Raw genomic sequence first — 6647 nt, 5'->3', positions numbered from 1 at the left:
TCTTGAACGCAATGACCTACTGGCCAACATAGAAAAAGCTTGCAACCACTCCAACACTACTTAAGAGGACACTTCACTTGCTCCATGTAAATATCCTTCTTAGCAAGAGTAGACTGAGGCATCATGCCTTCATTTGGACTCGGCCCAACCTAGTGATCTCAAAGTATCAGCCATTTTCAGATCATCCATATCATTATTAGTTACTTCAAAATTATCATCAGTCTTATGTATGCTCATACTAAATCAATGTATTATCTTCCTTACCATTATCCATGTTATTAATTATACCACATACCAAATTATTGACAGTCTTCCAATCTTTCTCCTCCATATTGTAACAGTCTGATTTGGGTCTAGTCAGAACAGTGGTTTTGAGACTACAAATCCAACGTAGAAAAATTTATTTTTACTATATTTTTATCGTCTACAATTTTATTGAATCATTTCATGAAAATTTCGTTTAAAAATTTTGACGTTTGGGCACTCAATTTAGTCGAAAGGACTAAATTGTAAAAAGTGCAAAAGTTAAGTTCTACATGCTAGAGGTGTCTAATTGCTATGAAATTTTAAATTAGAGGTCCTTAAATGGTAACTAGATCATTGGTTAAGTTTTTGGACAAAAATGGGCATGGTTAGGTATGTTTCTAAAGTTTTTCATTAAGGGTATTTTAGTAATTTGGTAATTAAATGTATTAAAAAGCCAAATTAAAAGCCAATTTTTTTCCATCTTCCTCCCATGGCCGATATTCATAAGGGGAAACCATGGATATGGTTTTCAAGCTTCTAAGCTCGATTGTAAGTCCGTTCTAGCCCCATTTTTAATGATTTTTATGTTTTTGAAATCCTTGTAACATGATCTATCTATTTCTACCACTAATTTAAGACATAATCAAAGTCTAAAATTTTACCCATGATGTATATTTGTGTATTTTGATGTTTAATGGTAGAAAATTCATGTTAGTTGTTTGATAAACGACTTTTGCTAAGTAATTTTCGATGAAAATGCCTAAAAGGACCTATTTGTAAAAAGTTGTGAAATGGGTGTTAAAATGTGAATAAAATAAAAATGTGGGCTACTATAAGCATGTATAAGGTTCGGCTAGGCATGGGTGTTGAAGAAATTGAGTACATTTCATTTTACGAACCTAGGGACTAAATTGTAAAAATGTCAAACTTTAGGGGAAAAAATGTAATTTTTTCCTCAATGTGATTTTGGGCTGATTTTAATAGTATAATGATTAAATAAGTTAAATATGATATTATAGATCAAGAAAAACGAGGTTCAGAATCAGAATAAGGGAAAAATGCGTATTTGACGGTTAGGTCCTTTTCGCCATTTTTTATGCTGAGGTAAGTTCGTATGCTTAATAAGCATTAAATTATATATGTATAAATGCTTAATTGATATAATTATGGTAAATTTTATATTAATGAAAGAAATTTGAATGCTATTGAGTACGATACTACAGAAATGACCGACAGAGATTCGATACAACGAAAGTTCCGGTTGAACCTTAGGAATAGAGAGGATACAAATGTCATGACATTAGGGTTACTAAGATTACGTGTAAGACCATATCTAGGATATGGCATCGATACGAGACTTCGTGTAAGACCATCTGGGCTATTGGCATTGATACGAGATTTCATGTAAGACCATATCTAGGATATAGCATTGGCATGGTACTGTTTGTACGAGATTCCTGAGTATCCTTTAGTATTCCAAGTGGTTCAACAGGAAATTCAATGGGTTGTCAAATAAGAGAAAAGGTATGTAAGTATTACGAATTGGTACAGGTATGTACATATAGTCTATATGCATTGACTTCATGGAATTGTGAGTTCATGATTTCCACGAGAATGATTTTGTGAAAAACTTGTGATTTTTGGCCTATACTTGTGACGTATGAAATTTATGATAAATTTGGTTGAGAATCACATGATTGGCTTCAGGGCCAAATTGAGTTATGATATAGCATGTTTTATTCACACAAATTGTGATTTATCGAATATGAGAAAAAGGAATGATTGGCATAATTTCCTATTAAAATGACTATAGAAGTATGGGAAGATATGAGCTTTAACAATTGAAAGATGTTAAAATATATGCTTGAAAAGTGAATACTCATAATTAATGTGTATGTTTATTATGAGGTTTGAAATGATTGGTTGATTGTGGTAATCGATTATAATGGAGAGATTATGATTGTTAGGCTAAAGTCAAGACATGCTAAATTATGCTTGAAAATATAGCAAACAATGTGACTAAATAATTTATAACTATGAGGTTTATAGCAATTTATACTATTTTGTTTTGTGTTTATATTATAGACTTGGTAAAAGATTGGTAAGAGTTGCTTATTATGTTCATACGGACTTACTAAGCGATATAGCTTACCCCCTTCATTTTCCATGTTTTATAGTACCGTCAAGCTAGCTCAAGTTTGAGATCGTCGGAGATCCTGCCACACTATCAAGCTATCATTTTGGGTATTGATGAATTCGAGTATTTTGATTTTATGGCATGTATAGGGATTTGGTCATTTATTTATATGCATCATATGATTTTAGTCAATGTAATGGCTTATAATCGTCAAAGGCTTCTTTTACTATTTAGCCATGTAAGTTGGCTTATATTGGCTAGCATGGTTGTAAGCCTAAGTATATTCATATATGTGCCAATGTCTATGGTGATATGATCATGGTATGCTTAGTGAATGTGAAATGTTTAAAAATGGTATGAGAATGACATGTTATTGTCTTGGTTGTGATAATTTGGTTACTCTTCATGCTTGAGTTTGTGCCATGTGATGTTGAGTAGATATGTGCAAGTGAGGGTGGCAAAATGGCTTGGTAAATAGCCTTATTTTTGTTCACACTGGTAGACACACGGGCATGTGTCTAGGCCGTGTTTGACACACGGTCAACATCATGGGCGTATGATCCGGCCGTGTGTCCCCTGCACCTAAATTGTTGCAAAACAGAATGCTTAGTATCGAGCACATAGGTATGAGACACGGTCGTGTGTCTCAGCCGTGTGAAGGACACGGCCTCGAGACACGGGCGTGTGCCATAGCTATGTGACTTCAATTTGCTCTTGGGTGACAAAAAGATAGTTACACGGGTTAGGCACACGGGCGTGTGACCCCTGTTTTAGCAAAATTTTTGTAAATGTCGTAAATTTTCTAATGTTTTTGGTTTAGTCCCGAACCGCTTCCAAAACATGTTTTGGGCCTCGTAGGCTCGTTCTAGGGATGATATGATTGATTGTTAAAAATTTTGAATTTGATATCAAATTTTATGGCTCAAAAGTGTATGTTTACTTGTGTTTAAGTCTGGTAATGTTGCGTACCTTGTTCTAGTATCAAATACGAGTAAGGAGTGTTACATTTAATGGTATCAGAGCTATGGTTTCGTTGATTCTCGGACTAACCTAGCATGTATGAGAGTCTAGCTATACATACCATATATAATCTGTGATAGTATAATATCTCCCGACTCTAATGAAATTATTTTGTTGAGACAGAGATGCTTTCCAACCGAGCTACTTCCGAAAACGCTGAAAGTAATACTAAGATATTTGAAAATGTGTTTATGATAAGTTGAAACTTAGAACGGTATGAATAAGAGTTCATGATATGTACGTGATGATGTATAAAATGAAATAACCATAAGTTGAGAAGTATGGGTAAAATGTCATTGTTCTGGTTGAACGTTGTGTTTCGATGGGTTATGGTGATTTTATGAAACAAAATAAAAGTTTATATTGTGATAAGCTCATCCATGTTTTTTTCTCATTCATGTGATGTTATGTGCCTAACTTGTTTGATTAAGTGAATGTGATAAGTAAATTTACTCAAAAGTTATAGAATGTATGTATAAGTGCACTTGTTTGAATAATATACTCGAAAAGTTCGTGTAACATAAATATGTATGTTAATTTGCCTAAAGTGAATTATATAACTGTGATGATATTATGATGATGATAAATTTTAAGTCACATGTATGCATATATGAGAGTCGAGTTAGAGGCTTTACGACCTTACCCCCTTACCAATGTGGTATTTTATGACGAAATTTCACAAGATTTATGTTGAATGAGTTCACAAGTGAGAGACTAAAGAGTTCAGTAGCGAAATAACTAATAATGTGGTCAAAGATGAAAATAGTTTGGCAAGTGAATACAGTTTTGGAAAAGATGCCAGGTTATTTTAAAGATCATTCGAATTTCGCAATGTCACGGTTAAAGAAAAGTTAATCTCGGCTAATTGACTCATTAGGTATGATGTCTAAAGTATGTATTTGCTGGAATTTCTTCTACATTACTTGTCGTTATTGAATGAAATAATATGGGATTAGTGATGACAAGATTAGTTAGAGAAATGATATTTGAATCGTAAAGATGTCTGAGTGTGACAGTTGTAATTGAATAGATTATGATGATCTCTCCTGGGTATTTTATTTATTCATTTATCCTTAGAGATATATGTGATTGTTCATTTTCTGATGAAATTCTTATTATATGAGAATGCTAGCTGATTGTAATGTTAGATGAAAGCACAATTGGTCTAGTCGGTTGATGATCAGCACATCTTATCTCTCTCAATTTGGGGTTCTATTCTATTATGTTTAGAATAAAAGTTGATGGTGAAAATTTATGTAAGGCTATTCTTCTATTTCTACTGGATGTTTTTTTTTTGTTTTATATATATATGGAAAATATATTATCTCTGTTACAATTGATTCCAGAACGTGTAAGCATTGTTTTTCTTCTAGTTTTCTTCGAGGAATCATCAAGATCTTTATTATTTCTTATGAGTTATGTTCTCGGACTTCCAGTATGATATTCATATCTAGGATTTCTTTATATTGATTTTCTTATCATCATTATGTCGTAAATTATCAATCATGGCTAATCTTTAAAGTGTATTCTTTGGCTTGTGATAACTATGTCTATTATAGGTGTATTTCTAGTTCGGTCATAGGAACGTGGTGACTTTGGTATCAGGATTTCTCTAATTTTCGTGCAAGGAATTGATGTGACAGCCCTAACTTGACCCTAATCAGAATGTGGTTTCGGGACCACAAAACTGAGCCATAAAAATTTATTTTAAATTTAATTGCATATATTTTATGTATGATAGTGTATGTGTGAAAAATTTAATGTTTTAATTTAGTCTTAGGAATGTGAATTTTCTTGAAAGGACTTAGTTGAGAAACTTGGAAAATATGATAGGAAAATTATAAGGATCAAATAACTACAAAGTGTAAAAGCTTGGGTTTGCATGTCAAAATGCCCATAATGCATGAAGTGGCTGGCCAAGTAATGATGTTCCTCCACTCAGTCTAATTAAATAAACTTTTATGTTAGCAAATGATTAAATAATCCAAATAAAAATGAATTAATAAGAAAATATGTGTAAAATAATTTATTTAGTAAAGTTATTAATATTATAAAGAAATAAGAAAAAGGTTTGCATGTCTTCATCCAAGATATTACTGAAAAAAAAAAAAGAAGAAAGAAAGAGCTTCAAACTTTCGGTTATATGTAAGCCTAATCTAAGGTATGTTGGAGTTGGTTTTCTTATAATTTTTGCATATTTTGAATTGATGTTAAGTAGTTTATCTAGCCCAAGTGATAATTTTTGAAATGGTTATAGATTTTGCAATCGGCCATTGATAGAATTTATGAAATCCTTGAGTTTGATAGTAGAAATTTAATTATAAGTGTTAGATGAATATATTTTGGGTTGAAATTTTATATGATTTTTAGCATTTAAGGATTAATTGTAAATTAATTAATTGTGTAACTAAATTTCAAAAAAAATTTGGGAGGACTCTTGTGAACTAGAAGAGCATTCGGCCTAAGTGTGTCTTGGAAAATAATAATAATAATAATAATTGCTTGATGTTTTAAATGTTTTGGACCGATTTGTTTAAAGCATAAAATGAGAGGGCAATTGCATAAATTAACCAATTAAGTATTTCTTTAGTGTATTGAGTTAGTTAATTAATTAAATAAGTTTAAATTTCTTTTAACTAGCTCAAGATCAAAGAGAGTTGATTTGGATCGGGAAGTCGAAGCTAGTTGAGTAATCGTTTTTATCAAAAGTTAATACTCAAGGTAAGTTTTTAAGCAATTAAGTCAAATTGAATTTATCATTAATGAGGTTTATGAATTTATTGAAAGTATATATATGTATATAAAGGCTATTATTATAGTTGAATGTGATATTGAGGTGAATGTCTTATAACCGAATGTGATAGATACATGGATTGATATAGTTGAATATGATATATTTATATATGTGAGTAATTAGCAAGGGGTGGTTACCGTATATACATATATATATATATATATATATATAGGTGTTTTATTGAAATATTGATTGGATTATGGAGAGTAATGTGGTCTTAGGTGATCAATAGCCGAATGGCTTAAAAGCCTAAGGTGAAAAAAAAAATAAAAAAAAATCAAGTTTTAGCCGTGTGATTCTTGTGATATGAAATCATTAATGTTATGGGATATAACTAACTAGCCATGTAATTAAATTAGTTAATTTATTTATTTTAGCTCAAGAACCCAAAGGAGGGGAATCAAGCAAGGGCAAAGCAAAGAACATCGAGTAGACAATTGGAACTGTTTC

The sequence above is a fragment of the Gossypium arboreum genome, chromosome 9 (assembly GCF_025698485.1).
Source record: "Gossypium arboreum isolate Shixiya-1 chromosome 9, ASM2569848v2, whole genome shotgun sequence".
Classification (NCBI taxonomy): Eukaryota; Viridiplantae; Streptophyta; class Magnoliopsida; order Malvales; family Malvaceae; genus Gossypium; species Gossypium arboreum.
This window is presented reverse-complemented; position numbering follows the sequence as displayed.